Raw genomic sequence first — 27,763 nt, 5'->3', positions numbered from 1 at the left:
GGCAGCTAGTAGCTGCTGCAGGAGCCGCGAGTGGCGCGAGCCCAGAGCCGGGCTGCAGCAGCGGGAGCGGCGACCCCTGCCCCTACCCCGCACCGCTCTGCCCCGCGCCCGCCATGGTCCCTCGCGCGCGCCTCCCGCGGTTCCAGGTAGGCGGCGCGGGGGCCGCGCCTGAAGTTTGCTGTCCGCCAAGCGAGGGCAGGTGGGGATCCTGCCCCGCATGGCCGGGGGTCCCGCATGGGGCTGGGCGGCGGGGCGCGGCGCGGCGGGGCTGCCCGGCGACAAAGGCTGCGCGGGGAGAGCAGCGGGCGGGAGCCGCCGCGCTCTAACTTGGGCAGGCGGGACCCGCGCTCTCTCTCCCCTGCGCCGCGCGGGGAGCCGGCACCTGCGGGACAGCCGGCAGGTGCGGCGGAGCGGGCTCCCGGGCTGCCGCAACCACCGCGCTCCTGAGCTGGTGCTCGGCTGGGCTCAGCTTCTGCCAAGGCGGCGGCGGCGGCGGCAGCACCAGCAGCCGCCCCTTGACAGAGGGAGGGAGTCTCCTTGTATTCCCGTTTTGGGAGCGTCCCCTCGTCGAGGGGTGATGATGAGGAAGACCCAGTGTTCTTGACGCTGTTATCAGTGCGGCTGTCATTAAAGCTGTGATTATGAATGTTATCTTGATTATTATCCATGTGAGTGTTACTGTTGTTGGGGGTTAGTGTTGTTCATGCTATGAGTATTGATTGCTCTGCTTATTATCAGTGCTGCGGTTCGTGTTGCTACTGCTGTGAGTACTGCTATTTTACCTTTATTGTTATCAGTGTTCTGGTAGTGTTGATGCTGCTGTTGTTAATGCTATGATTATTACCTTTATTGTTATCCATGTTGCAGGTAGTGTGGCTAATGCTATGATTATTGTTATTATCTTTATTGTCATCAGTGTTGTAGTTCATGTTGCTAAAGCTATGATTATTGTTATTCTGTTTATTAGCAATGTTGCAGCTAATGTTACAGTTGGTGATGCTATGATTATTGTTATTATCTTTATTGTTATCAGTGTTGCAGTTCGTGTTGGTGTTACGGTTGTTACCTCTATGATTATTTTTATTCATTTTACTGTCATCAGTGCTATTAGTGTTATTGTTAATGCTGTGATTGTTGTTCTTCTATTTCTTGTTAATGCTGTGATTGTTGTTCTATTTATTATCAGTGCTGTAGTTAGTGGGCACGTCTACATGTTCATTAATGTGCCCAAGTTACTGCGCATTAAGTTTAGTACTTGGGTAACCAAGTACTAATTCACTGTGCAGTAGCTTGCACTACTGTGCAGTAGCGCTGATGCATGGGTTTTTTATGGTTACGGTGTAGTAGCCTAATAACACTGCGCAGTAGCATATTAGCATGGTTTTTGACCCGCACACTACTGCCCAGTGTTATTAGGCTACTGCACTGTAAGTGTCTTGTATAGACATTCCCAGGGTTACTGGGCTATTATTGTTATCTTTATTGTTATCAATTTTAGTGTTACTGTGAATGCTATGATTATTGGTTTTCTATTTATTGTCAATGTTACTGTTATTAATACTATGATTATTGTTATTATCTGTATTGTTATCATTGTTGTTAGTATTACTGTTATTAATGCAAGTGGGTATCAGAAGATGCAACTTGACCATGAAATCATGGGACCTCTATGCAACCAACCAATGTGTTTGTTAGGAGAAGCAAACCATGGATCATCTCCCGAGATGCTCTGTAGCACCATAGTGCATCCCACAATATCTAGCAACGCCAACACCCAGAGCAGTGGCCTGTGCAGAATATTGGGAATAGACCATAGAGAAAGGTTGGATTGGAGACACAAGAAGAAGATTCATGCTTCAATTATTAATGTTGTTATATTGATTCTTATCAGTGTTGTTATTAGTGTTATATTTATTATCAGTGCTGCTATTAGTGTTGCTGTTGTTGTTGTATTTAATAATAGCTTTTGTTAGTATGGTGCAGTGCCTGTTTCCCATCAAGGGAGCAATCTCTGCTGGAACAGATAAGAATTACTCTTTTATGCTGTACTGGCCGTGAGCAACTTTGTACAATCCTCCTCCCCTCACCCCAAGTTTAGGAGATGAGCAGACCACCATATATGTCTTTTTGCATATCATGTTATCTCTTCTAGTGAACTCCACTTCCTAGGAAGTGGTAGGCAACTGTAACTATCTGGTTATGTTTGTATTTGGTTGTCTGTGAAGCAGGTATTTATTGTTTTGTCTTGCAATCATTTTGAAGTCCTAGTTCCATAGCTCAGCTCAGTCATCTAAGATCACCTCCTGTATATGGCATGAAGCCCCTAGGAATGGAGTGCTTTATGAGAGACCCAGCCACAGGATTGGGCCTGGTATCTCAGAAAACAAAATACGGTTTTATTGAGGTTTATTGAGCGCTTGCATGTCCAAAGTTAAGCAAGTATATAGATTTTGCCTGTAAGCCTTTGATAGCAATGGCCATCTTTTGGTAGATGTTTCTGGAGCACAGTGGGGCCTCAATCCTGACTGGGGCCTCTGGATGTTATTAGAGTAAAAGGACTGAATAATAGCAGTATTCAGTGGCACTGCATTAGCTTTAAGATTGTTGACTGCTTTGTGATACAAGTCAAAATTAATGTTTTTCCAGCAACCAAACATGAATTCCCTCCTTCCCCTGCATGTTGTAATTGACTCTGTAATTGTAATTGCCCCCCACATTGTAACTGTTTAAAAGTTGCTAGTTATTTGTTTCTATTTTTTACGCCAGGCTGCTGCCAGCTCAAGTGACATCTTACATCTTTGCAATTAGACTTAAGGAATAAGAAGGTGAAAGGGTGAGGGGGAGATAAAATTGAGCCATCAGTAACTTCAAATATTTGGCTAGTGAATACTTCTTAAAATTACTTTGTTCTTCTTCAAGCAGCATGGCTTTTATTTTGTTATATTACATTGATTTTTCTTTAAAAAATTACCTTTCTTAAAGAGGCTAGCTATGCAGTAATGTCCAGTCAAAGGGTTGCAGGCATGCCCTTAAGGGGGTTGCACCCAAGGGCAGCATGAACAGAAATAAAAATTTCACAGGGCCTTGGGGATTCCATCTGAGCTGGTGTTGAGATGGTTAAAACCTGAAAATTAGAATGGAACTGGATTTTGAAAGGGGCTGCAAATTTTTATGGTTCAGAGGACCTTTCATTCAGGGAGACGTTGTCCTTACTTGCACTGGTTATGTCATAATATCACAGCAAGGCATTACATGATGTGACTGATGCATTCTCATGTGCCACATCACGGCGAAATCACTCGGGAAGAAAAGTTTTCAGCATTGTGACTTAGGGATGTTTACAGAAGTATTTCTTGCCTCTGATGTTGTAGTTGAGATTAAAGGCGGTAATGCTGCCCTCAAGCTACCTGCATGACTTCTATTGATATCAATAGGAATGTTGTCATTGATTAGCAAGGCTGTGCAGCTCAGTGCACAAGTTGGAAGCCTCTTGTTTGTATGAGAAATGAGTTTGGTGTTCTCAGATTATGCACGAGTGGTTAAGCATGAAAACAGTACTATAGCTGCACTAACATGGACTTCTATGTGCAGTCTCATCAGACAGGCCCAGGCTGAATTAGTGCTCCAAAGTCTCATAACTAGAAGTGGAATCTTAGTGAAGAAGAACTTTGTGGTGGGTTAGAGGTGGCCCTTCCACTGTCTTCTCTATCTTTGTTCTCTGGATCTTTTTTGCTAGGAAATATAAGTTTGCGTGTTTAGTGAATAGTAAACCAGGTCAGAAAAGCCAAACAACTAAAAATACACCATTATCTAAATACAGATGATCACAGCCCAGCTGTCAAATGTGTTTGGTGTGAAAACTTTGCAGTAGGCTAGAATTTCTGCACAAATGTCTAATGTTTGTGTATAAAATAATTATTGGATTTGGGCTGGTTTTTTTGCTCTGAAGTAACAGAGCTTTGTATCATGTTCTGCATTTGTACAGTGGCCAGCACAGTGGGGTTCTGCCTATGGGGTTTCCTAAACACTAGTATTTTACTAGTGGGTAAATAATAATATGTCAGCCTTAAGTGAAATAAGAAGCACAACTCCCATTGACTTTAGAGGGAACACGATTTGCCTTAGTGGACCAACTCTAATACATGTGCCATTTTTGGTTGCTACAGATGGAAGCCTCAGATCCTGCCCCTACTTAAAAATTTAACATGGGAAGTGATTTGGCTGTTTTGTTATCTACTTGATTTTTTTCAGTACAAAGAAGTAATAATAAAATAGCTGAGTTGCTAAACTATGAGACAGGTCTCAGGCAGCAAGCAATTTCTTTCTGAAAGAATTTTATAGTCTGTTCATTCATGTATTCATGTGCCTGCAGTTTCTGTGGGAATGGCACAAAGCTGCCTTAGAAACTGTTGGAGAGGATCCCTGAGCAAGGGATGGCAGGCCAATGAAGGCCAGTGCTGATAGACTGCAGGATTTGCCTTTGAGGTAACTTTTCCAGTTATCAGTTGATCCACACTTAGGTATCTTAAAATCATTTTTCTCTATGGCAGTGATTCTCGGTCAGGGTGCTGTGGGACCCTGGGGTGAGATCCTTTTATGGGTGCTGCACAATAGTAGCACTGTTAGATGCATAAAGACTATACATGATTCACAAGATAAATCCAGGGATTTCCAGTGGAAATCCAGCATGTGATAAACATTTCAGACCCGTTTTGGTCTTTCTGAGTTCAGGAGAATTACTTTTTCATAGTTAAAAAACAAGTGAAAGCCAAAAGCTGACATTTTCTGAGGGGTGTCTTGAGTCTAATGAGGGGTGTTTTGAGTCGAATAAGTTTGGGAACCACTGGCCTATGTTATTCCTTAATATGGCCAATGCCAAAGGCCAGGTGAGGTCTTAAATAGACATTAATATTTGTGAAGTACCTTGAGATGCTCAGATGAAATGTTATACATATAAAGTGCTATGATTACACATCAGTTGGGACTTTGCAGCTCCTGGTGTGAGTGAAAAATAGCAGCTATATATTTATCAGATGGATAAAATATCACTTCTTCTTTTAGGCATTTGTTTGACTATGTGGAAGAGGATGATGACAACTTTGCATGGATGATTTTACGTAATTAACACCTGCCAGATTTGCAAAAGGCAATTATCATTGTGAAGTGTTTACACTGATTTATGGAAAGAAGGTGGTCCAAGAGAGGGATGCTGATAATATCAACACTGTGGATTAAATACACATTTACACCTTTATTGACATATGAATGACCCATGCCAAAAATACAGTGAAAGGAATGCGGATGGAGCAATAATGTGGCACAAACTATTGTATATGGATTCAGCTCTGCCGTCCTTCTGTAAGGCACAAAAATGGAATTCTACATCTGAGCTAAAATAGGATATAACTGTTCTCGGCATGTCTGCTTGTTAACATGAGCAGTGATGGTGAACATGATTTTTGAAAGCCTCATAAGAAACATGGGCGAGGTTTGAAGGAATTCCCTGTTTTTTATTTTTTATTTTTATTTATTTATTTATTTTTTGTTCGGATTGTGGATCCTGAGGGAAAGCCTAAGGAGACTCAAGGAATATTTGTAGCTGGGAAATGGAATCTGGATCTGAATCTAGCCAACATCAGAAAAGAAAGCCTGTGACACATGGACTGGAAGATCAAAAAAGGGTAAGTGACAAGACGTCACCAGTGACATTTTGTGCTCAAATTGCTGAACATGATGGAAGGAGCAAAAGTGCCACTTATAATTTTTTATATTGACTGCAGTTGTTTTCCACTTTTTAGCCAAGGGAGTTAGCTTGCCTGGATGTAAAACAGTTCTGGCCTTTCTGTTTGGACTTGTTGCAGGTGACAGGAGCAAAGGGCTTATTCTTGGGGTCTTTTTTGTGTAAAAATGGGACTGGTGGTATAAATGAGATATAGTGATTCCTGCCTTACAAAGTCAGACTGGATAATTATATTAGGATATGTTATTTTTACTTGCATGATTATAGTTTTTCAGGCTTTCTTGTGATTTTGCCACAGGAGACACTGAATTGGTTTGTAGTGTTTGATACTTTGTTTCCTGCCTGTCTTTATTTTGAGACGAGTCTGATTTTTATAATGTACTGAATATTTCAGTCAGCCAACAACTTTTTCATGAAATCTATCACAACAAGATGTAACTGATGTCAACCAGCAGTCCCCTGGCTCCCAGCACAGGAGTGTTTTGTAAAACCTGTAAGTTAAGATAGCATTGCATTATTTAATCATAATTGAATAGCTGTGGCATATTACATTCACCTAAATGAAACCACCATCTCTGGCAAACTGATAACTATGGCCTCGGAACAACTGGAGGTTTAAAGCTGCTTTCTTGGCACCAGTCAAGCAAATTGTAAAACTTGACATTTCTCTGCTATATAAATCATTTTATATTGTTTTCTATTAGGATTTAGTTGGTTAGAGAAGATATTACATATTCTGTTTTTTGTGGAAAGCTCTCTTTCAACATATGACTTAGCTGAAATACAGCGGGCATGAAAACTGTGTATCAGCTATAATACTATTTCACCAAGGCTACCTAACCAGAGGGAGGGAGAATTCTGTGCATAATTTCACTGAGTCTATTAAAGAATAAAATATTTATTTCTTTTTTATTAGAAATCAAAGCATCTGGAAGGATTTTTGGAATTGAGATACAGTGCCAGAAATGACCATATTTAGAAACCCTAAATGGATTTTAGTGCACTAAGTTTGATCTATTAACTGTAAAGCTGACAAGGTTCTCTCTCTCCTATTTTCAAGAAAGCATTCTAAGGTTGAAATAAATCAGTGAAAGAAAATCCCTCTTTTAAATTTTGTTTTAGGAGGCTGTTAATATATATAAACACACACAAGTGTACTGTATACAAATCCTAAAGGAGAAACCTTTTTGGGATCTATGATACCAAGGTATATTCTAATTATTCTGGAACACCAAAATTAATATGCAGTTATGACTCTCTCTCTTTGCTGTTAGGTATGGAAGCCTACATCTCCCATCTGCTCTTGGCTCTTGGTGTTTGGTGCACATGTAATACAGGCCTCTGAAAGTATAATATAACCCCAAGCGAGGCTCAGTGGCAGCTGGGATAACATCAATTGGTCATGCTTAGCTGACATTCATTTTAACTTGAACTCTAGCCGTCATGGAGATTATTAAATTTATAATGATATATGTAAGATTCATTTTAATGACTCTTCATGCTTGGGTGATCTCTCTCACTTCTGTTTGCAAAACAAGTCTTAATAGAGTATTACATTTCATTTCCTATTGAATTTTCCAAGGAGTGGTTACCAGCAAAACATTTCTTTGCTCAGATTTATATTTATGGAGAAAAATAGTTTGGGAGCATATGTGTGAGAGAGAGAATTCTTTGTGTTATTGTGGATGCAAAAAAACCCCAAACTCCTATGTTATCTCTCAAATATAGTAAATACAGAATCCTTGGAAATGTGGCATAGAAAATTATTATAGATTTGATCAAGGAATTATAAAATTTAGTGTTTGGTACAGATTTGAACATTTCAAATAAAAATTGGACAAGCAGAGGATCAGTGAGGCCAAACTCATTTTAAATCGGGGAAATTGCATCTTCTGTAGATTTCAAAACCAAATGACAATCTTGTACTGTGCTTCAGATGACAATGAGAAATAATTTTTTTAGCACATTGCTTTTCTTTTAGGTAAACTTCTCAAACTTCTCAGTGACTAATTTTATTATTCCTTAATTTGATTTCTCTTTTTAAAACTTGGATTAATCTATTTTTTCTTTGTATTTTGGATTGATCTTCAGAAGGGAGCAGAAATTTGGGGGCTGCACTGACACCCTTCAGAAATTAATTGGAGCAGGTCCTTTTTAACTCAGCAATTTATTAGCTTCCCAGACAGAATTAAAATGGGATTGACACTAATAGTCTTCAGTGTTGCACTGGATTTAGCCAAACAACTTTCAATGGATTTAGTGAAAATTACATAGTTAAATCCCATACTGCTCTTAATTGAAGGGTAAAAATGGATCAGCATTAAGAGCTATGCTTAGTTCATGTAAAAAGTAACTGAATTCAGATGGAATCCTAATGTGAAATTAATGACCAGGATTTGATCCCATGCATGATCCTAACAAATGTTTAAACACATGGAATAATAATAATAAGAGTGTTACAAACTTATTTGAAGCTGTCATGTTTCCAGGCTATTATTTTGATACCAGTTACAGATAATCATTCATTCATCTATCATTAGTAAATTCAGAGTTGATATTTTTTGAAGAAGGGCTTTGGAGAAATCACTGTAGTGCAAGTGAAAATTGCTGCTGGGATAATCTAGTTAGGTAAGTATTGTTTATTTCAATAAGAATCCATTTAACCATCCAGATAGGAGAAGTACATTTTCTATGACACAAAATTGTTGATCAGCAATGGGGAATATCTTTGGGATTAATTATTTTTTTTCCTTGCGCTTCCACCTCTGCCTCCCTGCTTTTTCTCATCTGCTGAGTTTCTCATTCAGATATGTAGCTTTTTGTATTGAGGAATATGTAACATCATCAACAGGTGTGGATTTTCTATACAGCTGGTGTCAGTTTTGGTGAAAGGGGTTTCTCTGAAATGTTACCTTTCCATTGTCAATAGATGAATGGTCTTTGACTAGCTGTGGTTTTAAAAATGTTGCAATTGATTATAAACCATCAATTTCATTCACTTTTTAAATTTAATTAAAAGATTTTTCTGTGCTTGTATATGTTCTCCGTTTGACTGAGAAATTGACTGCTGACTTTGCTGACTTTATTAGATACTGCTTACTGTAGTAAAAACCCAGAATAGGGATATGGTGTTGGGTTTTTTGTTTTGGTTTGCTGGAAGAATATTTTCTTTTTACTCCTGTGATTAAATAAATGCATGTGAACTGCAGCGATAAGCAAACATGCAATCAGTTTAAGTCTGCATTAAAGGGAGGCCTAAAATATTATTTTTATTATGGTGTGATACAGTTGATGCACAGCTTCCCTTGCAGTTTTCCTTATTAAACATTTTTCATCATATGCATGGCTAGCTTCATTTTCTGCAGGGTTTTTTGTGTGTATTATTTTTCCCCCTGGTTTGTTACTTCTGTATCTTCAAGCGAATCTGAGGTACATTACCACTACCATAGCATCAATCAAAGCCAGTTTCATGAGCATAAGTGGTCCCACAAGTATTAACTTTTACATGTTCAGAGCTTGTGTTTCTTAAGGTGTGGTAAATCATTTGGTTGGATGACTCATATATTTATACAATGATTTTCATGTTCAGATCTCAAAGCACTTTGCAAAACACTGCACATCTGAGCCAGTGTGTATGCACTGAACTGTAGTGACTTCTGGAAGCAACAAGAGCTGCTTTTATGAAATGTCAGCAAGCTGTCATGTAGTATGTTAGTGGAACCAGAGTTTCTTATTCGTGTTTTACTGGAACATAAGTGGGGTAGAAATCCATCTAGCAAGAGACTTCAAGAAGTGGCAGAGCTGGGATAAAAATGTGGGTGGCTCCCAGCGTATGGTGGTTGGTTAATGTTTGATGTCTTAACAAATCCTTTATATTGCAAATGGCATAAAACAAGTTAAATCCTGAACATCCAAAATAGCCTGTTTGTCTGATACCTGAGCTCTTGCCTTCAGGTTGCATGGTTCAAGGAAAAAAAGGCATCTTTAATAAGTTTGTTTAAACTCAGTATTCACACAATGTCAGATTTGGGTGGGTTTGGATGCTAATTGGGTGGGCTATAGCCTATCTGTGCCCTCCCATAGCTCTGTGGTGCTTACAAATGATATTCGAGAAGCCTCTCGGTTTTCCTTTGTGTATGTGTGCTAAGCAGGATCTGAATCTCTTTTGCTTCATCCATTATTTACCAGTTTAGGGACAGATTGTTTTCCAATACAATCAGTAGCAACCCCCTCCCCGTCATTGACTTCTGGAGTAGAAGATTGGGCAGTTAAAAATCTATCGTGACAATTTTATTGTATTTAGTTGCAGTGGTCCTGCAACCCTTACTAATCTAAGCAACATGTGTTCTGAGCAGCAGTCTACATTCGTTATCTTTTAATGGGAATAATTTTGTAAGCTTTTACTCAAATAGTAGTTAGGATCAAGGTGTTTTCCTGTTTATCGCATGCAATGTGTTTGTTTGTGTGTGTGAAACTAGTCTTGAGTTATGACTGTTAAGCTCACATGAGTCCATCCGGCAGTTGACTGATTTGAATGTTTTATTTTATTTTTGCAGATTTCTAAAATAATGGGCCAGACACTTGGCTGCTGTACATTTACAACAGAATGGAATACAGTGGATCTGTACTACTTGAGGATCTGGCCTTATAGCAGATGTTAAAAATGTTGCAGTTGAAAAAAGTGCCATGCTTCAGTTTTTGTCTGTGCTGAAGTCAGGATGGAATTACGCTAGTTCTCTGCCGCCCCAGCCTGGGTCCCTCTGCTCCTCAGGGCTCACATCCAGGATGTAGCCGCCACTGCAGAAATCTCTGTGCTCTGCTCTGTGTATGTCCCCACACGGTCTTGGGGCTCGTTTTGCTCCCCTCCCTTCCCCCTGACCTGGCGGTTGTTCCTGGGCTGCCCCAAACGAAATCACTGTCCCAGTGGCTGGGATCGCTCCCTGACTGGGGGGGAAGCTCTGGAGATCCTAGGCTGTGTTGAGCCTTGAGCAGAGGAGAAGAGCTGGGCAGACCCTCGCTGGGGTCCTGTGCTGGTGGGAGAGGGGAAGCAGGGGGGTTTAATTCTCCTTCCTCCCCCTCACCTTCCTGAGACGCTGCCTGGGCCTCAGGCTGGCCACTTGCCCTACTGCTTGCGGAGAAGCCTGGCAAAGGCTGCTTCCCCCTCCAGGCACACCTGGGCTGGGGTCTTTGCAGGCCAGGGTGGGGGTTTAAACTGCTCCCCAATCATACTCAGCCTGCTGGGGCCTGCCTCCCACCCAGCTCAGTTTCCCTCCAGCCTCTGGCCACCGTGGAAGAGAAGAGAGGGCTTGCTGTAAGACCCACCGGCTTCTAGCCTGAGGCACTGTAGACGTGGCTGCATTTCCAGAATGAAAAGTGAGTGTCTATTCACTTGCTTGCTGGTTCAATCTATGTGGTTTAGACTAACCCGCAAAGATTGAATCAATTTAGGTTCAGGCTTTTTTGAATGTCTGTATTTAGCCCTGTAGCACACCACTGACCCCTCACAGCTATTGGGAGAAGTGATGCTCTTTGAAATAAAAGCTGGAGCAAACAGCACCTCAGTGGTCCCTGCAGCCTCATTGCTGGTTTGCAAACCTTCATCTTCTTAGGGTTCATCCAAAGACCGTGCAGTAGAATCTGGGTTCTGCTTGGAAATGATTTAGCAGCTCAGTGACTGAACTGGAAAATAAAAACGGAATTCAGTTTTTAAATTCTTCCAAAACAAATCTTTTATTTTGAATTCTTTTTCAATAAAAGCATGTGCAACTTGGAAACAAAGAGCTGTATGTGCAAGGGGTTGTCACAAAAGGGAGAAGGTGGTTTGGCCCCTAATTGTATCTTAGTGGTCAGGGTACTTGCCAGGGACATGAAAGATGCACGTTCAAATCCTCTGCTTGATTCAGAAGAGGGATATAATCTGCTCTCTTCCTCATGCTAGGAGAATGCTCTTAAGTGGGCTATAAAGTGTTGTGCAGTGAATTGCTTTCAATCTTTCCTGTTCTAATCTACTGTGAATAGTACAATTAAATATTCATTGGAGCACAGACTGGAACCCAGGTGTTTCCTTGCCCAGTAACAGCTCACTGCCAGACTATATAGTCTCTGTGATTGAGAGAGACTCATCCCAGGATACCCAATAACCTGGTAGTTAGATTAGTTTCAAGAGAGGTGAGAGACCTCTGTTCAAATTTCTGCTCTAAAGCAGACAGATATGAATAGCATTTGAATCCAGATTTCTGACTTTTCATGTGGTTGCCCCAAGTGCTAGAATCTAAGATTTTAGTTTTTTGGACTGCAGATAAATTCTCTTTCAATCTAGCTTGAAAAATCAAAGCATTTTGTTTCAGCATTGCTGAAATGATTTATTTCAACCTTTTTGTTTTTTAAATTTCAATTCAGCTGAAACAACATAATTAGTCTTGAATTTGTGCATCAATTCAATGAACTCAAAAAAACTGCATTTTTCTGTGAATGTTCTAAAAAATTACTAAGGTCTCATGTCTACTTCACTGCAGAACAGGAAATAGGTTAATTATCCAGAATTTCTTTTTTCCTTTACCTTTACTCCTAGAGACACTCTAAAGTTATAGATTAGATTTTTAAGAACACATGACATGTATTCCACAGTAATTTGACTTTGCTTCAAGGTAAAAGTGGAGTGAACACACAGTGTACATTCTGACAGTAATTATCAACCCCTCTGGACTAAAGTTATCTCTGGGAAAGTGTGACTACTGATGTAAATCACACTGCTGGTGTGTGTGCTCTCCTTCTCAGTTTCATCCTGGGGAAAATATTTGTTCAAGGCAGACTGGCTCTCCTGCCTACCGTGGGGAACTTGCTTGAGAGAGCTGGTTGTCTGTCCACTCTGTATTATAAAGTAAATTTATTACAGTGTAAAATCTGTGGTAAAATTCTCTGAAGCGATTATGTCACATCTGCACCCTCATCTACAATAGGCCTTGTGCTCCCAAGTATATTCTAGATGCTTTTGAAAATCCCACCCTTAATTCTCTGGATGAATAGCAAGGCCAACAATAATGATGTTAAAGTTTGCCTCAGTCTGTAGGCTCTTGGTTTGAAGACTGTGCTAAAAGACCGAGCAGAAAGCTGGCAAAGAAAATAGTATGGATTCACAAACATTACTTATTGTAGCTAAGTACTAAAGAAATTACTAAGCATGAAGCATGGCATTAGAAGCTATAATGCTCTGAAAAAAAAATGTAAGCATTTGTGATTTTTTTTTTTTACTTAATGGGGGTTTAATGCATGGTTTTAGCAGTGTTCAGTTTTGGATTGTTCTCTTAACTGAAATCCAGAGAATGGGGGAGAAATCACAGCATTCTCCTAGAGCAGCACTCCTAGAGAGAGCGACTTTCAGAAAAAAGCGAACAAAAATTCTCCCAGTGGTAGGACTCCAGACTGCCAGCATACTTCTGAAAAGTCTGAATGCAGGAGACTACTTACTGAGAAATACAGTAGATCAATATAAAGTCAGCTCTAAAGGAAACTGTAGGAAGTGAAAAAGAAATAATTTAAATATGAAAAGCCTGACCCTGCAATGTGCTTAGGTCCTATTGGAGTCAGCAGAGCTGAAGTTACTGAGCGTGTTTTGTTATCAGGCATTAAATCGCGTCATAGTGAGTTTACATACAGGTTTCCCTGTTTGCGTGTGTGTGTCCGTCCGTGTCTCCCCCCCTGTTTGGTAGATTAAGAATAGATTGTAGGGTTGGCCATAACGGATCTGACCAGCAGTCCATCTGGTCTGGTATCCTGCTTCTGGCAATGATCAATATCTGATGCCTCAGAAAGGAAAAAAACAACAACCTAATGCATCCAGCTTATTATGTCATAGGTGGAGAAGAATAAGTTCCTTTCCTTCCTCTACCCTCTGCTGAAAATGAGCTTATACCCTGAGGCACAAGATATAATTATCCTTATTTTTATCCTTCACAGCCACAAATATTAATGGTTATAAAATTACCTAGAGTATCTTGAAATCCAAGTAGGCAATCTGATTTTGTGAGAATTGGCCTGTGGCAGTGATTTCTATAGGTAGGTTATATTCTGCATAAAATACTGTTTCCTTTTTGTGTTCCCAGATTTCATTAGACTGCCACAGTGAAAGTAAGTTTCAGTAGTAAATCAAAAGGTCTGAGGTTGGAGTCAGCAGTGCAGCTGCCTTTCTATGGAATTTTGTATTTTAATTCAGTTTTTATTAGAACTCTCACAGACGACTCATTTTTATAATGAAGTCAAACAAAGACATTTCAAGATAGCTCTGTGTGATTTCAAGGATTTTATCAGCTAATAAAATCTAGTACGAAAATAATAATTAAAGACTTCCATCTTGATATTTTTCCCTTTCTGCAGGGAATAGTGATGCTGTCTGTCTAACCATGCCAGACACCATTCAACTTGTTCTGTTTGCTTTGTGCCATCACTGACAGCAGCCAGTTCTTGACAGAGGAATATAAACCCTTTTTCTCTGATTGGAGGCTCAAATCCACTACCTCATTCCTGCCTTGACTCCATTAAGATCAGATGGCAGTTTGCTTTTCTCTGAGGAACTGTTAGTGATGATCCTGGTTTTAAGATGTTGGTCATTTTGTGTTGTCAGTGGGATCCTTTGTCTGAGTAAGGGTTTGTACCCTAAAAAGAGAGAAATTACAAAATAGAGCATAATTATGAATAAACTCATTCAGTAATATTCTAACAAAAGGAATCTAGTTGGACACAAGACTTTGTATTGTGGAACAGAATGGTAGAACATTACCTACCTAATGATTTTTAGTCGTCTCTTAGCCTAAAGGCTACCTTCTCATCATTTTAGTATGTATTCATGATGTGCGTGTCTTTTCCAGCAAACGTGTGGTTTTTCGTTCCCCCTCTCTCCCCTAATATCAGTGAAGCTTCTGTTGATTATAGCGATCTTTGATGTAAAATATGAAATATTTCCTCAGGTCAGTCTACCCTTGTTTGCTATACAGTAAAACAGTCTGTGTTGAAAGGCCATAAAAATATATTCTGGATGCACAGTTTAAGATCCCAGGCCTGTCTCACAGTATTTACCTATGGAAATAGCTCCATTCAAGTCAGCAGGACTTTTCAGATAAGGATTGCAGAAATGATAGAACATTTGTGTGTGTTTTTTTTTAAATTTGTTTTTCTTGTCTGTTACTTTTTCTGTTTCTTTTTCTGTTCAAATCTTTACTTAAAGAAGAATTATTTAATGAAAAGATTAAAAAAAAAAATTCCCCCATCTTGCAGTCAGAGTGCGGTCTTCTGATGCTACACACAAAAACTCATTAGTGTGTTGGTTTCCCGCATGCCTCTTTGGAAGAATGTTTCATTATCATGCAAATGGGTAGCCTCTGGCTCCAAACTAATTGTCATATATCATAATATATAGACTGTAATATTAATTTTTTTTCATCATTTATCTAACTAAGGCAACTGGAGGGCCAGACACTGCTTGTCACTGTCTGTCATGAAGTGTGTCTGCTACCCCTGATATCCCTCACCTATTTTCATATCCATGGGGAGAAAAGGAGAAAAATAGTCTCTGGGATAAAAATGGTATTCAGGACACTGCAAAGCCCATCTTACCTCATGGGCCTTTGGGAAGGGAGGGACATATAAAGAATGTGTGTCAATAGGTGGATTTGGTCTTCTGGGGTCAAAGTTTTAGGGCCAGGTGGTTAATATATATTTTTTTCTTTTGCTAGATTATTTTTTAGTTTGGACAGAGTTGCTTGGGTCTCTTGTAGCTGCTTTTTTTTCCTTTGATAAGGTTTCCTGCAGTACAGTATTGGCATTTATAATGCCTTTTATAAAGCCATATAAATAAGTTACAATTCTGTACTAAACCTTTACTGATAATTTTACAGTGGTGAGGCTCAATGAAGTTAGTCTTCATGTTTCTCAGAGCTGCTATAAACATCCTTGTTGGAACCACATCACTGGTTGCTGTGTTCAGATGAAGGAATTTGTAGGAAGTGTTTTCAAAAAAGAAACCTGTTCATATTATCCATGTTTTTAAATTCCAACTGTTTACAAAGGACTGCTATAAAGATTATGTAGGATGTTGCTGAAATATGTGGTAAACCAGATTTACTATGGCTAAAATATTTTATTTCTTCTTTTTATTTGCCTGAGATGGCTTGAGTTGATTGAACTCTGAATTGGTTCACTGGGGTAAGTGAAAATGGAATCTAGGTCATCCTCCAACCTTGGAGTCAAGTGTATAGAATCACCATCTCCACTGTCCTTCATAATCTGTTGTAACCGCTCTTGTGACTGGACGAGAGAGCCACTGGAACAAGAGCCAGTTCAGAGACATAGGGCATCTTTTAATTTCCCTGGGAGCTCTGTAGGTCACTGAGAATCCATAAGGCTGGGAGGGTAGAGCTTGCAGAATATTCCCACAGTGGGGTACTTCTACTCTCCTAGTGTAACCATATGGGAGGAGCGCAATGAAAATGTATAACTGTTAGTGTGGGAGAGGGTGAACTGGCCCAGAAATTTAGCCCTTGTAATTGTGGTGTTAGGAAAATGATACGGTACTGGAAGCTGCAGAACCCTTGGGTTGTTAAAAGAATGTGCTTCTTAGATGTCCTAGGGAAACTCTTACATGTTGAAGGCAATAAATATGCTCCAAGTTGTGCAGCCTCTCCATTCTTTCAGAGCTCTTGGCTCAAATAACGAATTGCATCAAGGGGGAAAAATAAACCTGCTTCCAAGATATGAAAGAGTTGTAAGTTGAGAAATCCACGATGGATTTTTGTAATGTATTCACTTTGTGTCTCTTTTCCTAAATTCATAGATTGTAGAGTCGGAAGGGACCACAATGGATCATCGTGTCTGACCCCCTGCCCCTGGCAGGAAAGAGGACCGAGGTCAGATGACCCCAGCCAGGTGACTATCTAGCCTCCTCTTGAAGACCTCCAAGCTAGGTGATAGCACCACCTCTCTTGGAAGCCCATTCCAGATCCTGGCCACCCTTACTGTGAAAAAATTCCTCCTAATATCTAACCTAAATCCACTGTCAACTAGTTTACACCCGTTATTCCTAGTCACTCCCTGGGGCGCCTTAGTAAACAGCGCTTCCCCTATTCCCCATTGACCTGCCCTAATAAATTTATAGGCGGCCACAAAATCTCCCCTCAGCTGTCTCTTGTGAAGGCTGAAGATTCAGCTCTCTCAACCTCCCCCTGTAGGGTCTATCACGAAGGCCACTAATCATGTGAGTGGCCCTCCTCTGGACCCTCTCGAGATTCCCCTCATCTCTCTTGAAGTGCAGCGTCCAAAACTGGACACAGTACTCCAACTGGAGCCTGACCAGTGCCGCATAGAGGGGGAGCATCACCTCCTTTGTTCTCTTAGCCATGCACCTGCTAATGCACGACAAGGTGCGATTGGCCTTGTTGATGGCCTCATTACACTGCCAGCTCATGTTCATCTTGGAGTCAATTATGACTCCAAGATCCCTCTCTGCCTCCGAGCTGCTGAGAGAGACACTCTCCAACCTATAGGTGTGCTGAGAGTTCCTCCTTCCCAGATGGAGTACCTTACATTTATCTTTATTAAATTGCATCCTATTTATCTCTGCCTATTGATCTAACCTGTCCAGGTCAGCCTGAATCTGCTCCCTGCCCTCCAGTGTACTAACTTTGCCCCATAACTTGGTATCATCAGCGAACTTGGAGAGCGTGTTCTCCACGCCCTCGTCCAAATTGCTGATGAAGGTATTGAATAATATTGGTCCAAGGACTGAACCCTGCGGGACCCCACTGCCCACCTCCCTCCAGGCTGAGAAGGAACCATCCACCACCACTCTCTGGGTGCAGTCCCTAAGCCAGTTGGCCACCCACCTGACCGTGTAGGTGTCCACTCCACAGTCTTCTAGCTTCCCAATGAGGATAGGGTGCAAAACTGTGTTGAAGGCCCTCCTAAAGTCCAGGAAGATGACATCAGCCTTGGCTCCCTTGTCCAGGCAGTGTGTGACCTGGTCATAGAAGGCTACAGGGTTTGTCAGGCAGGATCTACCTGTGACAAATCCATGCTGGTTTCCTCTCAGCATCGTTTCCCCTGCTGGGCCTGCACAAATGTGTTCTTTGATTGTTTTCTCTAGCATTTCCCCAGGAATAGAGGTAAGACTGACTGGTCTAAAGTTACCTGGCTCATCCCTTTTCCCTTTCTTGAATATGGGCACCACATTGGCCCTTCTCCGGTCCTCAGGGACTTGGCCGGAGCACTATGAGTGCTGGAACAGCTGTGCCAGTGGCTCAGCTATGACACTGGCCAATTCTTTCAGCAGCCGTGGATGGAGGTCATCTGGGCCTGATGACTTGTACCCATCCAGCTCCTCCAGGAGCTCCTTAACTGTTTCAGAACTAACCGTAGGTAGACTGGTGCCATGTGGACATCTGTCAGTGATCGAGGTGGGGGACTTGGCTTGGTCGATACATAGAAATACTGAAGCAAAGAACTCATTGAAGAACTCTGCTTTTTTCCCCGCGTCAACCACCAACTGTCCTGATTTGTCCTGCAGGGGCCCTATGTTGCTCTGAGCTTTCCTTTTGCCCGCTATATACCTGAAGAAGGAGTTTTTATTGTCCTTGATTGTTGAAGCCAGTCTGAGCTCAAGCCCCACCTTGGCCTGTCTAACTGATTCCCTGCAATAGCGCACCAGGGAGATACATTCCTCCTTGGTGGCTGCTCCCTGCTTCCATTGCCTATACATCTCTTTCTTTGCCCCCAGACTCTCCTGGAGTTCCCTGTTCAGCCAACAGGGCTTTTTTGTCCCCTTACCTCCCTTCCTACACAATGGGATAGACTCCTTTTGAGCCCCAAGGATCACTCCCTCGAGAGACCTCCAACCCTCCTGGACCCCCATATGCTCTATGTTCTTGAGTTGCATCCCCTCACTAACCCCTTCTAAGCTTGCTAAAGTTGGCCCTTCTGAAGTCCAACACCTTAGCACCACTAGTTACTTTACCCACCCTTCGGTGGATAGTGAATTTAACCAAGTGGTGGTCACTATCTCCCAGGCTACCATGAACTCGCATGTTCCCCACGAGATCATCCCCTGTTGCTAAGACCAAGTCAAGCAAGGCACTACCCCTGGTGGGGCTAGACACCACCTGGGTTAGGTGGAGGTCCTGCACACAGTGTAAGAACCTCCATGAGTGGCTTGTTTTGGCTGTCTGCTCCTCCCAGGAGATATCTGGGTAGTTTAGATCTCCCATGACCACCGCCTCCCTCGCCTGTGTGGTGTCTGCTAGCTGCCTGGAGAATACATCGTCTAGTTCTTGATCCTGATGAGGAGGCCTGTCATAGACCCCCACAACCAAGTCCTTTTCCCCTGGCCCCCCCTGGATCCTGACCCACAATGCCTCGGTGTTCCCCTCCTCCACCCCACCTTAACGGTGGAAGACGTATACTGCTCCTTAACATAGAATGCTACCCCCCCACCTTTTTTCCCCACTCTGTCACGCCTATACAACCTATACCCCTCAATGCCTACCGCCCAGTCATTTGTAGAATCCCACCATGTCTCGGTTAGTCCGACTAGGTCATACTGGGTGCTAGCAAGCAAGAGTGCGAGCTCCTTCTGCTTGTTCCCCATACTCCTGGCATTTGTATAAAGACGTTTTAATCCCCCAAAGGGGACTCTTGGTGCCCCTGTGCCTTGATGGCGTGTGTTCCCTTCATTACTTACCTGCTGTGGTCTGGTGCCTTGTTTATGGCTTACCAACCCCTTAATACTTACCTGGTGCAATCTGGCACCTTGTTTGTGGTTTACCAACCCTGAGCTCTCTTCAACCACCGGTTCCCCGACCCCCATTGAGCCTAGTTTAAAGCTCTTCGGAGGAGATCACCCAACCTGCGGGCGAACAGGTACTTACCTCTGGGAGAGAGATGAAGATCATCAACTCCCAGGAAGCCTCCTCCCTGGAAGTGCTGGTCATGGCTGTAGAATCCGAAGCTCTCCTGAAGACACCAACTCTGGAGCCGCTGGTTGACTTCCTTGATGCGGGCTCCCTGGTGTCTCCGGCTGCTGCCAACCGGAAGGATGGAAGAAAATACAACCTGTGCTCCAGTCTTCTTGAGGCTCTCTCCCAGTTCATGGAAGTCCTTCATGATGCAGTTAGGGCTGGCCCTAGCTGCATCGTTGGTTCCCACGTGGACGAGGACCATGGGGTAGTCATCAGAGGGCTTAATGAGAGCAGGAATCGCCTCAGTGATGTCGCTGATCTTAGCTCCAGGCATGCAGTAGACTTCTCTTACCATAGGATCCGGTCAACAGATCAGCCTCTCCGTGCCTCTCAGGATCAAGTCGCCCACCACAATCACTCAGCGTTTCTTCTGCCTGGGAAGTGATCCCCCAGCCTGCCCAGTAGGGGCTACAGGGATCACCACCTCTGCAGGAAAATGCTCCTCCTCTGTCTCCTCCTTAGCTGTCAGGGCCCCATATCTATTCCCCACACGCAATGGATAAGGATAGATGGATAAGGTTAGAAGCTTGTGCTGTAAGCATTCAGCTTTCCCTTGGTAAATGTATTTAAATGAATGTGTTTTTAGAAGTCTCACAGTTTTCCATTGTGATGACAGCCAGGACTATCAGGTTTTCACTAAGTTGGAGTGTATGTTTTAGGTAAACAAAGTCCCTCTGAAGACTTAAAACAGATGGATAGAATTGCCTTTGTTATTAGCTGGGTGTATCTACATTTAATTTTGCAATGCAGATATCTCTGCTTCACTATAGTCCTTCACGTACGATACACATATTGATGCCACGTATCCATGAATATTGCTTCAGATACAGTATTGTAGTAATCTTCATTATGCATATGGTTTAGGAACATTCTACTTCGGACTGTTTGATCTCTATACTTGTTACCCTGGCGGACAGTGCTGCCCACGGCCACCACTGAATAGTGGGATCCTGGAGTACCTGGTAGCCAGAGACCTTGCTCAGCCTTTCTAGTGGCTGCAGCAGGTTTCTCGAGAAGAGGGCTTCCCTTTACAGAGGATGAGCCTTGCAAACATATGATAATATACAGGATTTAATTATATACAATATAAATTAAAAATAACTAAGTAGGTTTAACTCATAAAGGCTGTTAGAGAGAACATGCAATACACAACCACAACCCCAGTAATGACAGTCACAACACATAACCTTTTCTTTGGATACCCCTTACCCAAAAGGAGAATAATAATCACAGATGGATAATAAGGCACCAACATAGAGCCAATTGAGTTACAGACTTATAGGCTTGCCCATACTTATTTACACATCTAATAAATAACTTTTATATGTAAGGATGAATATGATGGCTCTCTGCAAACTTAGCAGTCTGGGGCAACACCTTGAGAGGAATAGCCACCTCTTTGCCCCTCTCATTGGAGCTGTGGGCAGGTCCTCCCTAGCTTGGGTCCCTCTGTGCTTGCTTCAGGTGTCACACACTGCAGGCCATCAGTCCCTCACTGGCGTCTCTGCAATACAGCTCTCTCCACCTTGATCCATGTCCCCTTACACAGCAAGCCACGGGGACTAGACTGCTGGCTCAGGCAGTCACCCTGGCCAGTACACACACATCCCTCCAGGCAATCAGGGAAGGGCATTGTCACCTCCTTGTCCTGGCTTTCTCACAAGAAGCCTCACCCCAGTAAAGTAGGGTCTAGCATTCCTCTACTGTGACTCCAGGCAGGCTGCTCTGACTCCTTTTGGTCCGTATCCCACCTCCTTCAACCCCACACACAGGTAGACCGGGCCTATCTCTCTCTGGTCCTTCCTTCCCAGCTCACACTTGCTCCACTTAGGGCTTATGGGTTTCTTCCTGGCTAGGTCCATAGCACAGCTTTCCTCTTTGTCCCAGGGAGGATTCCTGGGCTCGGACACCTCCCTGATCCTACAGCAACTCCCTCGGTGGCTCCGCAGGCTCTGAGGAAGAATTGCCTCATCCAGGCTCCCTTCAGCCTGTGGTGTGTGCCTTTTCTTTCTCCTCCCCTGGGGAAAAAACCCTGTTAAGGAATTTCCTTAGCCAATCCCCAACAGGGATTTTTCCATAGGCTTCCCCAATGGCTGCCATGTTACCTTCTTTTAAAATGGGTCTTTCCAGATGGGCTTCATCCACCCACACTAAAAGACAAAATTTATACGCATACTTTTTCATTTGGCAATGTGCTGGAGATCCACTGCTTTGGAGCAGACTCGATTGCTTTGGAGCAGAGTCAGCTCTGCACATGAGCTGACAAGCACTATGCTATGCTGTATGCAGTTGTATAAACAGTGAAACGAGCATCAGTGTGCAGAAAACGATGGTGGTGCACTTTTGAACTAAAGTGCCTCCAAGGTATTTTAGTTCAAAAGCACGCTGCTGCCATTTTCTCAGCGCTGATGCACATTTCACCACTTATACAACTTGAAGTGTTGCAGCACCAGGCGCTTGCATATGTAAAAATTCCCATAGTGCCTTCTGGGACAAACATCCTCCTTTCTCAGCACAGTCTGTAGAGGGGCAGCCTTCCCATGCTGCTGCCCAGCTGCGCTCCTCGTGAGACACTCCCCATTTCGGGTAAGCACAATCTTACGGATTGTCACATACTGATCTCTTTTGGAGCTGGTTGAGGTTTCATAGGAAATTTTTTGTAGTGTTCTTTTGTGTTAATGTTTTTTAGAGCTTTCTGTACCAGATGTTGTGCAACATTAATCTGCTAGAGGGAAAATAAACTAGGAAGACAGAAATGGATTCACCTGCTGATAATCTATGGAGGAATTTGGGTCGCCATTCAGTAAGGTACTTTCTACTTGCCTAACTTTTAAGCACATAATTAGTCCCACTAAAGTCAGTGCGAGTACATGCAGCTTAGTCACCAGCTGATCTGCTTCTTTGGGCAAAATGTACATTGCCTGTTATCTTGCCTGGTGTTCTTGCAGGGCAATGGGTGATGCATTCCCTGGTTCCTGTTGGCTTAGAGAATGGTATTTTAAAAGTTTGCTTTTTGGAAATTGAGTTATAGGTACAAATATATGCATTAGAATGGTTCAGGATGGGCAGCAGGGGTTAATTGATTTATAAAAAACTTGGGTCTCACACACAGAGCTTCACACAGTCTTTGAAGCAGACAGGCTGTCTAATATAACAAGGCCAACAAGGACACAGCCTGGGAAAGAGGGGGCTATGTATCATACTGTTCCATAACATGAGATAAGGGTGGCACCAGCTAACAAGGCCCCAGAGCAGGAGGGCCTGAGTCCTGGTTTTGGGGGAACAGACCAAATTAGAGAAGGCCCAGAAAGACTAAATTAGTACATGTGCATATGATGAACTACAACCACACAGAGAGACCAACCAGCAACAGCCACAGATGAAGAATCATCAGGAGGGGAAGGAGCATACAAAAGCAGAGACTTGCAAAGTAATAAAGGGTCCCTCTCCATCCCTCCTCCCTGCCCCTCCTTCTTGGGAAGGGTCCCCAAGGCCACCATGGACAGAAGGCACACCACCAGCCCATCTCATCCGCCCCACTGAAGGGGGTGTGTGGGCCTTGGCATCCCAACTCCAGGCTTCTGACATCTGACACATGAGAGCCTCAGAGTGAAGCCTACATCCTGGCCAGATGTACTTTTGATTCTGATGACAGCCCTAGGATTTGGTAGATATATAGAATTGCTTGATTGTTAGTGTTGTTTCTTTTCTGTTATGACTGTGTATCAATAAATTTGCCTGTTACTGAATCGAAAGGTCGTGGTTGGTCTGAGGGTGGGTCCCCCCTCGGAACAAGGCCTACGGGTCCAAAATCCAGAGCCATCACTTCCAAGGACATGCCCCTGGCAATCTTGGGGGCACATCTGTGGAAGCAGGGATAACCAGGAAGGCACTCCCAAAGCTTAAGGGGCCCAATCCAGTGTGGAAATTCCCAGGGTATGCAGGACCAACCCTGAGAGTGCCTTCCCAGGGCAGCTGGAATGCAGGCAGCACCATGCTGCCCGTGCTCTCCTGCTATAAAGTAAATAGACATCTGCTGCAATAAAACAGCACAAATTATTACCACCTTTTGGCAGAACCACACTGTGGTGCAATAAAGAGTATAGACACTTGATTGCTCTTTTCTTTGTGCCACCATAATCATTTTTATGGTGGCACAAAGGTGAGGAAAGGCAGCATCTGTTTCCATCCGAAATTAGACTCCAGTGACTTTGAGTAGGCTTTAGATCAAGCTTTTCCACCACGTTTCACATCATCACAGTGTTTAAGCATCCTTTTCTGTGCTCAGCAAATAAATTGTATTACTGACTATTGCTTCTTTAGCACAAAAATGTGCTTGGTGCTGTACTATAGACAAGAAGTGATGATAATCCCTATCCCAAAGTTTTTTTTTAATAGAGAAAGAGACAGGATACTGTTAAGATAGTTGGAAAAGTAGCTCTCTTTGTTAGTGTAAGAGCTGGAGAAAATTGCCTCCGTAGGAGTGCCCTTAATTTTTTTCCCCTTTCCATAAACCTGAATCCTGTGGTGAAGTAGGAAATGCAGGGACTACCAGTAAGTTGCTTTTAGAGAAGTAGGATGCTGTTAGTGAATAATACTTACACGAAACACATCTTTATGTCATGAATGTAAATAACATATACTATTTTCTTTTATTTAACACTATCAATATTTAATTTAATGTCTAATCTATCAGCCAATATTTTGTCATGGTAGAAACCTATTAAAAGAAATAATGGAAAGGAGTAGATATTGTGAATTATCTGTTCATTGTGGTGAATGGTGCTTTAATGTCATTTTGGCTACCTGCTCATCTCCCAGTAGATGGAAAATAGATTGTAAAGTCCTCTTCTTGAGTCCACAATGCTCTAATGGCAAAGCTGGAAACATATTTAATTTGGTTTTCAGGTTCTTAGTGCTCATTAGAGTGAGATCCCTTCTTGTAGAACCCATACTTGTATGTCATACATACTGTGTGAATTGGTGTCACATAGATCTGTTTGTGACATGGCTTAGACATCTGCAGAATTTATTGGATGCAAATGATTTATTGGGTTCAAATGTGTATTCAAAGGACTATGAATGTAAGTCTTCCAAAAGCAGCTAAGCATCATTTCACATAATGTTTTGGTTTCTGGAGCTTGAAGCTCAGCTTTAGGAGTACTCTGTTTTTAAAATATCTTCCTTATTTATTTATTTTTTTTAAGAAAAAGAAAGATGTTTGAGTAAATGAAAGGAAAATAAGTCATAGCATATATGTACTCATTGGAATAAAACCTTCATAAATATTTATCAACTGGGGAAAAATAAGTACACAGATGCTGTCTTTTTCTACACTCAAATTATGTGTGATAATATATCAGCTAGCAGAGTATCAGAATTTAATGTAGTAGATTATTTTTTTTTCATTTTCCTTAGCATCAAGAAGCCTTTTGATTGAACAACAGTATGTTTAAATGCTAGAGTATATTCAACACATGTTTATGTAGATCAGTGGTCTCCAACCTTTTTAAGGTGAAGAGCACTTTTTGAAATAAAGGGCAATTCAGGATCTACTGAAATGTAGCTAAGGCACAAGGAGGAGAAATACAATAAAAATTGTTTAGTTAAAGAATTTAATGTTGTCTAGTGCACAGAACACCAGGTGGGGCTGAGTCCTATTCTGATCTCTGCTACTGGTCTGCTGAGTGGTTTTAGGCAAGTCACTGTCCCTTTCTGTACCTCAGTTTCCTAATCTACAAAACAGGGCTGACAGCACTGACTTTGGGCTCTGTTACATGTTACCTCTAAAACATTTTAAATCTGTGCAATGTTATGCCTTCATAATGTTAGAAGAATTTTGGAGCAGTTGCAGGTTAAGGCTTAATGCTGTCCCAGATCTGCACAACTGTGACTTGCCACTAGGGCTCTAGGGACAGACATTCAAAAAGCCTGAGCCTGAATTGATTTAATCTTTGCAGGTTAGTCTAACCTGACTAGGCTGAACTGGTTTCTAACTTGACAGACATTCTCTCTGAACTGAGGAAATTCAGGCACATGCCTGCAGTGACTTGGGCTAGAAACTGGGGTGGGGGGGAAGGAGGTGCTAGAGCAGCCCTCGCTTTCCTTCCACAGAGCTGAGCTGGGCGGGGACATGGCCAGGCCCTGGCAGGATGTTATGATTAGGGAGGGGTTCCCCTCACCCACCTGAGCAGCCCAGCAGGGAATGTTTATCATCCCTAACTCAGTGTTTATTAAGGCTATGCGAAGCTTTGGTTGCTGATTCGATTCAGTGGAGATTTGGTCCAATCCGGTGGCCAAATCTCTGAATCCGAATCAAATCAGGAGACCCTTCAATCTCTCCAAATCGAATCGGAGAGATTCGATGATTTGGACATAGATACAGCTTTAAATGTTTTTCCTACATAACTCAAGGTACCAGTTGGCTTATGAATGCTGAGATTCTGGGGCAGATGCAGCATCCCACAGGAGCATCGGTGGATCCCCAGCATGCTTGGTAGCAGATCTGGAAGTGGACCAGAAGCGCTTCCGGTCCACTTTCAGGTCTGCTGGGGAGTGCACGGTGGTGGTGGTGGTGGGGGGGGGGAGGGGGCTGTGCCTCCCTGCCTCAGCGACTGGTGTCTTCTGGGTCTGGGGGGGGGCGGCCCTGGGGTCTGATAGCTGAGCTGGGAGGGGGACGGGGGGCCACTTCTAGGTTCGCTGCTGAGCACGCAGGGGTGCCGAGTACTTCTGGTCTGCTTCTGGGTTCACCGCCAAGCACGTGGTGGGCCCCTGCGCTCCTGTGGGATGCTCCATCCACCCCACCATTGCAGCGTTCATGAGCCACGCCTGGTACCTTGAGTTATGTAGACAAAACATTTAAAGCTGTGTCTATGGCCGAATCACTGATTCTCCGAATCAGCATCGAATTTTCAGATTCGGATTTGGCTGAATTGAATTGGGACAGTGATCGGAATCAATTAATCGAATCCCTGTCCACAATTTGGGCCGAATCTGATTTGAATATGGGCCGTTTTGCACACCCCTAGTGTTTATCACCCCATTAAGAAAACAACAGAAGGACATTACCAGCTATCTGTTGATTCTGCCTTTGTCCCATGTGCCACAGCTCAGGAGTAGCCAGCCTATGGTCTGCTAGCTAATGCTGAGAGGTGTCTGTGAGGGATGGGCAAATGCCTGCTTAGCAGAGAGTGGGGAGGGGAGGAGGGGAACAGAAGCCAGGCAGACACCTGCAGAGGCTGCTGGAGCTGCAGCCAGGGAGCACAGGAGAGGGGCCAGCTCTGCTGTGGAGCAGAGAGCCCCACCCAGCCCAGAGAGAATACTGGGGCGTTGGGGAAATCTGATTTAATTTAAACCAGCAAGTGGTCAGGGACAGACATTGTATAGACTGGTTTGAACCAAATCAGTTAAGTCTGATTAGGGTTACCATATGCCCGGGTTTTCCCAGACATGTCCTCTTTTTTGGACCCCTGTGCTGCATCTGGGTGGGTTTTTAAACTAAGAGCAAATGTCTGGGTTTTCTGTTCTCCTGGGCTGGCTGCTTGGGGTTGGGAGCAGTGGGCAAGGTGATTGGGGGTCGGGGGTCACGTGGCACCTCACATGGGCTCCGGCAAGCTGGGGGGGGGGGAGAGAGAGAGAGAGAGAAACATGGGAGCTGCTTTGGCAGCAGGGTTGGGGGGCAGGGGTCTGTGGGTTAGGAGTGAGGGGCACCAGCAGGGCTGGGGGGCACGGGCTGCAGGTTGGGAGCAAGGGGCACTGCTGGGACTGGGAGGCGAGCAGGCAGGGAGCTGCAGATCAGGATTGAGGGGCATGGGGGATGGGATGGGTGACTGTGGGTTGGGTGTGCAGGGCACTGGCAGTGAAGGGGCACCAGCAAGGGGTGGGGGGCAGGGTACTGCTGTTTGGGAGTGAGGGGCACTGGCAGGGCTTAGGTCAGTGTGTTAAGAATGAGGGGAAGCAGCACAGCTGGCAGGGTTTGGCTTGTCAGGGGCAACAGAATGGCACTGGCGTGTCACTGCCCCCC

The 27,763-nt window shown here is 43.2% G+C and overlaps 1 long non-coding RNA gene across 1 annotated transcript; it reads left to right on the top strand.

Moving 5' to 3' along the window:
• The first annotated feature begins 2 nt into the window (after positions 1 to 2).
• LOC132248724 (uncharacterized) lies at positions 3 to 25,790 on the top strand. The gene is made up of 3 exons (XR_009460072.1): positions 3 to 146; positions 5,062 to 5,681; positions 10,297 to 25,790. It is a non-coding gene; the product is annotated as an uncharacterized LOC132248724 (long non-coding RNA).
• Positions 25,791 to 27,763: the final 1,973 nt, after the last annotated feature.

This window comes from Alligator mississippiensis, chromosome 2 (assembly GCF_030867095.1).
Source record: "Alligator mississippiensis isolate rAllMis1 chromosome 2, rAllMis1, whole genome shotgun sequence".
In the NCBI taxonomy this organism is placed as follows: domain Eukaryota; kingdom Metazoa; phylum Chordata; order Crocodylia; family Alligatoridae; genus Alligator; species Alligator mississippiensis.
Note: the sequence above shows the minus strand (reverse complement) of the source record. Positions and strands in the feature narration are given on the sequence as shown.